This window comes from Chaetodon auriga, chromosome 9 (genome assembly GCF_051107435.1).
Source record: "Chaetodon auriga isolate fChaAug3 chromosome 9, fChaAug3.hap1, whole genome shotgun sequence".
NCBI classification, from domain to species: Eukaryota; Metazoa; Chordata; class Actinopteri; order Chaetodontiformes; family Chaetodontidae; genus Chaetodon; species Chaetodon auriga.
Window position 1 is genome coordinate 21,228,574 of NC_135082.1, and position 6,591 is coordinate 21,235,164.

The following is a 6,591-nucleotide window of genomic DNA, read 5'->3' on the forward strand; positions in this document are numbered from 1 at the left end:
TGACAGGTTGGGCTGTGCTCTTAGATCTTACTGGTTTTGATTTCCGTGACTGCAGTACACTGACGACCAAACTCAGACGTTATGAGTCTAGCACTTTTTCTGACAGTAAATAAAAATGTTGTGGTGTTCCACAGGGGAGTTGCTTGGGGCCACTTATCAATTTTTATAAATGATTTAACATTTGTTGTTAACAAAGCTGACGTAGTTATGTGTGCCGATGACTCAGCTTTGTTTTTTGTGTTTGTACTGAACGTCGCCAAAACTACATGACAGTAGAAATGTTCTCGCTAACACCACTGCCCTCGACTTGTCTGTAGACATCATTTTAGCAGGTCAGTAAAACCAAATTACTGGTGTTAAATTGGATAACTTACTGTCATGGTCTGATCAGATTGATTACATTTTCTCCAGTATGGGAAAAGGCATCACTACATGAAGGAAATGTTCTGTATATGTGCCACCCTCTGCTATGACTGATGTTGTTTGGTCACTTGTTATGTCACACTTGGAGCACTGTTCAGTCATCTGGACAAGTACTGATGAAAAACATCTAATAAAAGTTGCACAGAACAGAGCTGCCAGATTAGTTCTACATTGCTCTTTCCATGTGAATGGAAGTGAGATGGAAAAAATGAAAGAATAATAATGCATTCCCTTGATTTAAGTACATTTCATCACATCAGTACTGGTCATCTGGTAGTATCAAGTTCACGAACAAACTGTACACAGCACCCATTTTGTAAACCTCTGGTGTAATTCTTAAACGATATTAAACACAACAAAATTGTTAAAACAAATTACAACAAAACAAAACAAAACAAAATAAATGTAATTATAGGATTAGTGTTTCAGTCACCAGCTCCTCCTGCCCAGTTGCTCCCAATGGTCAGGCCAGCAGCTTGTACAGTTTCTGCCCCTGGTGTTTGAGTGCATGAAAAAAAAAAAATCCATATGAATCCATTATTACTGCATTCAAAAGCAACATAATTTTCCTCAAATGTGTGTATGTACATGGGTCAGTACACACCAACATGAGTTACAGCTTCAGAAAACTCTGCAGAAACTGGAGAAGTCACCTACTTTCACCCTCTGGTCAAATTACAGTAGTTAGTTATCGGGCTAAAACTCTACATGCTCTTCTCTGAACTTTTAAAAAGAGCCACTCAGGCATTGTATGCATGCAGGAACACACACACACTCACGGGCACACACAATACTAAGTGGGAGCAGGGCATTGCTCTAGCTATTCCAAATGAGCAACAGTGGGACCAGGAATAATGGATGAGCAGCAGCATGGTCAAGTCTAATTACTGCAACCTCTGCACCATTGAATCCTGGTCCTTACTTTCCTGGCCACCTCTGCTCCGGTCACATGTGTAATAGCCTGTTGGGAGAGCGGGAATCAGTCTCTCTGTGCTGCTGCAGTTCAGCAGTCTCACAGTTCAGGTCCTCGCCCCGGCTGCAGCCTCCAGTAAATGTGGCTCTACATCACCCCGGACACAATCCATCCCCATTAACTTCAAGCAGGTGGAGCCTATTTCATCCTCATTGCCTCCAGTGTCTGAGCCCGACAGCCACTCCATTCATATAATCCATGGATCTCAATGTGTTATGCCCTGCTCATGAGGTTCAAGTGGTTTAAAGGACACGACGGGGCAGAGAATGGAAGTTAATTGACTGTGCGATGACTATAATGACTTGATTCCGGCCGGAGTGTAAAAATCATCATGAGACCCTCTGCAGAGTATAAGGTCCACAGCTGCAATTATGGAAAAACATTCATAACTGCTGCTAACAGGAAATGTGCCGCCCATGAAAACTAAGTACAACAGTACACTGAGGATACTCACATTACCATTTATTGGCTGCTTGTAATATTATTCATCTGAGGATATAATGATACTAATAAAGGAAAATATATTGAAGCCTGTAGTAAAACCTTCATGCGCACATTATCGGCTGCTTATGTTGAAACTGATTTCTTTGTCTAATAATTTTATTGCATATGTAGGATGTTTTCCTGTAAGATGATGCTGAGGTTACCGGTTTAAAAGATAGAGTTGGTGTTATTCTTTATTTGTATTGAAAAAAAAAAAAAAAAAAACTCCCACAAATAAACAAATCATAGTTTCTCTCTCGGTACTTTCTGACTTCTCTCTGCTGTCTGTGGCTCTCAGCCCGAAGCCTGTTTGTTTTTGCTGAAGTCAAAAATCTTTAAAATCGAGTCACAAGTATAAACTTTAATTAAAACAGCTGGGCACTTTAGCAAGTGTTTATCAGACAGGAGGAAATAGTACATTTGTAGGGAACTAGTGGATTAATACACGTTCTGAACACTTTTGAGTCTTTATGGCAGCAGGATGTATGAACTATGGTGGCTGTCATCATTATGAAGAAACATACCAAAGTTTCTCAATGATGTGTTTTAAATCGTGTTGGGACAACAATGGAGGTCTGTGGTACAGAAAAAGTAGTTATATCATGCTTTAGATTTGATGACAATAACAGAATATATAATACCACCAGATCTGTTATATAAAGTGGTAAATAACCAACCAATTAATAAAGTTTCCTCCCAGCCTATTTAAAGCCTTTTCTGAGAAACAGCATCTCTTTCCTGTAGCATTCGGTTTATTCAGTTTGGCTTTATTTAAGTTCAGATAAAGAACATTTCCACAGACCTGCAGCAACAGTATGAAAGAAGCTGCGTTCAATTACGTGAGCTGTGGGTTTCTTATGTAGCATGTGGTGTAGATTGATGCTGTGAGCAGCGCTGTGATCAAATGTGTACTCATCCTGCTTGTTTAGCTACATGTCTTCCTGCTTTTCATGGTATACTGTGTTTGGCAACTTTGTGGGTTGTCGTAGTTTATAGAGGAAGCCTCAGAGGAAATGTGAAACTGTGCTGACTCTAGATATGTTGTCAAGATGCTGTTCAAATTATCTCACAACCTCTGCCACAAAGAGCTATGGATCAGTATGTTTGGCCTTCATGAATCTGGACCACCATGTTATTGTCTATTTATCCGGCTGAACCGCTGCTTATTTAACTTACAGCATGTGTGACAGAAACACTGGTTTGCAGGAGGACGTTCACCGACTCCCCTCACTCAGAGATTTTCTCTTTTGCAGTCACCACTTGGTGGTGCCAGTAATCACACATCTTTAATTTCTTTGGTTTATATTTACTCATCAATATTTTATTACTAGATTTTGAGGTGAACTGATCTTATTCAACTGTTATAAAGAAAGTACTGTGTGATACGATCTAGCCTTCTGTAACATCTGCAGGCATTTTGTAGACTACACTTTCGTGCGAGAAGGCAGAGTAAAGTGAACAATGTCTGTGGTTAAAGTAATCGAAGTAATACTTTTTCTGTGTTTTTATTTATTTTATTTTCTTTTATTGCCATCTCAGTGCGATAAGAAAACAGTGATGGTCCCAGGTGATCCAGTGCCCAACAATAAAACGTTTTATTGAAGGAGTTTTATCAACAAAGTGTCTGTAAATCGTCTTTGAAAAGGAGCAGCTGTGAGACTCCTCCACCTATAAGTATAGACACCATCTTTGAACTTGTCTGCTGTGACCAGATGAGGCTTTCCTTCCCCTGAGTAACACACACACACACACACACACACACACACACACACACACACACACACACACACACACAAAGATGCCCTGCCTCAAAGACAGAGAGGGAATTTGTCAACTTTGAAGCAGGTTTGGTATTTCAGGTCCAGTGCTTCTAAATTGGAAAGGTTGCAGTGTTACAGTTATTTTGCTCACTGAGGCCTCTTGTGGTACAGTTTAACCACTCAAAGGCTGAGGATGGAAAAAAGCTGAGACAATAAACTGACATGTCTGCTTATATTATCAGGTCACTGCCCGCAAGTCTTAATTCAAACAGTCGTGAGTGTTTTACTCTGAGTAGAATCTGCACAGGTATTTTCCTTCATGCCAAACGGGTCTACCTGCAAACAAACAGATGTTCTTCTTAAATGTGATCAGTGGAATCCACATTGGATAAGGGTGATATTATAACAAAATAAAGTTGCCTTTAGAAGGATGGCTCAGTTTGTCAATGGAATTTTTTTTTGGATTGCACATGGTAAGATATGGATATAACACAGTAGAAATAATATAGAAGCACAGTAAAACAACATAATATTGTACATGATATTTGCACGGATGTAATGTAAAATGTCCATATGATGATTTTTCATACTGGACAAGCACAGCTCAGCTGCAGTAGAGAATATGCTGAGGAGCACTAGGACCTGGTAAGAAGCAGGACATGTGAAAAGTCAAAAGTTTACCAACTGTCCAGCATGATTAATGAACATCTCAAAGCTATTTTGGTCACATACAATATAGATACAATGCAACTTTCTTTCACTGAAGATAAGTAACACCTTGAGGCTGCAAACAATAAGATCGATCAGGATATAGCTTTAAGCCAGCCGTTTCCTGAGGAGAATACTTCAGTAAAGGGGGAGGGAAAATTTATGGGCCAAAACAGAAATGGAGGGTGAGGATGCTAAATGTGCGCCACAGATACAGTCTGTCAAATGTATGTCACGTCTGATAACAGAACCACAACTGGAGATTTTGTGTATTTCTTTAGGTGAATGTCAAAAAGCTGAAATCAGACCGATGCATCTCTTTTTTTGACGTGTCTGAAAATAGCAGCTCATTCATGTGATTTGAGAAACATTAACTTCCTGCATCCTCCATCTCTCCTGGATTAATACTTCATGAGTTTCCAAACTGTTCCTCCTGGGACTGACGGAGAAGTGCAGCAACAGTGCAGCAATCATAAAAAACATTGGCAGTGCTACAATGGCTTCATCTGCACATGACAAGCTGAAGAAGTTTTTGAAGCTGACTGCAGAGTGAAGTTTTCCATGCAAAACCCTGTCCTACATATGCGAAACAGCTCTGAGCAAGGCAGTGAAATTATTACATCAAACTGAGACATCAGTGTGCTCTTATTCTTACTTCTGCTTGTTTATGAGGCAAGAAACTTGACTTAAAGGGAGAGTCCAACATTTTGGAAAACAATCTTATTTGCTTTCTACCAGAGAATTAGAAGGGAATATTGGTATCACACTGAGCATGGTAAATATGAAGCTAAAGCTAGCAGACAGTTAGCTTAGCTTAGCATAAAGACAGCAAACAGGAGAAAATAACTAGTCTGGAGCAGCTAATGCAGCTAATTTCTCTTTATTTGCATTTCAAATGTGTGATACAGGGAAAAAGGACTCACTGCCAGGTTTACATTGAGGAGTTCATGCCTTATGAACGCATTAGCATCCAAGTAGCCTCACATCAGCCGTCAGTGATCAGTCTCTTTGCTCCTTTTGAGTTGACAGTTGGTGAGGCTGTAAATTCATGTGGCTGTTTTAGCAGATGTAACGTTTGTGCAGTGAGTGTTTTGCGGTCGCCATTTTGATAGTCTTTTCCACAGAATGCTCAAAAGTGTGGCTACTAAATAGTTAACATGTCTTGTTTCTTTAATCTGTTCAAACTGATCTGTAGTGGTGGTGTTATGCAAGCTACTTCTTGACAGGGAGCAATGACTTCCTGCCATGCTAATTAGTGAGCTAGCCTCAACTTTTGGATAAGTCAGGCTAACTGTTTACTCCTTTTTGCCAGTCTTTATATTAAGCTGAGCTAACCACCCGCTGGCTATAGCGTCATATATTCTGAAATGTCAAACTATTGCTTGCATGCCTCAGTCATATGTTCTGTTCAACAACATGCAGCTGGCTGTTTGTACCTTACATGCAAATAGAGGTTTAGTACTGGCAGGTGTAAAACCATACATGTCTCGTCTTCACCCTCACTGTGAGGTCCTACACATTCTCAAGGTCAAAGGTGAAATTTCCCTCCAGGCTATGCGAGCAAACAGGAGTGTGTGCAGTTTGAAAGCTACACTTGTAATATTTCTCCTCTTAACAACACAAGGTTGAAGCAGCGAGTGCAAGAAACTGTGGAGCAACGCTGCAGAAGAAAGAAACCAAAGGACCGGCTCTGCCTCTGCCCTCCTAATCCCTCCACCCTTCTTTTCATCTCTCTTCATCACTTGAATTCCAAATGGCTGTGAATGTTTTTCTGCCCGCTTTTCTCAAAGCTGCGTATTAACAATTGCATCGTGCTGCAAATGACATCTCCAAGGTAGGGGCCGACCTTCATTCCTCTGCAGAGGGCACGCCAGTAAATCCATTTCTCCAGAGATGCGGTTCACTGAATAACAAATCACGGGGGCAGACGTGGCTCTCTCTCCTGTTAAAGAAGCCTATTGCCAGAAGCTTCCTTCACGGAGCCTGTAACACCAGGGGTTTATTATGTAGAGAGGGGAGTGGACAAACACAGGGAATGTGCTGCCATAGGGAACTATACCTCCAACCATGTGAAATGTACTCTTTTCACTCTTGAATTCTCTCTTGATAGCATTCTTGTTAAATTAAACATATTACCCTTTGAGGTAATGGAGGCCTGTATATAAACAAATACGCTGTTCTCGCCTCTCCCTCTGCATCATCAGGGATAATTCACAGCCTCATTTTGCCTCACATCTCGAGGCT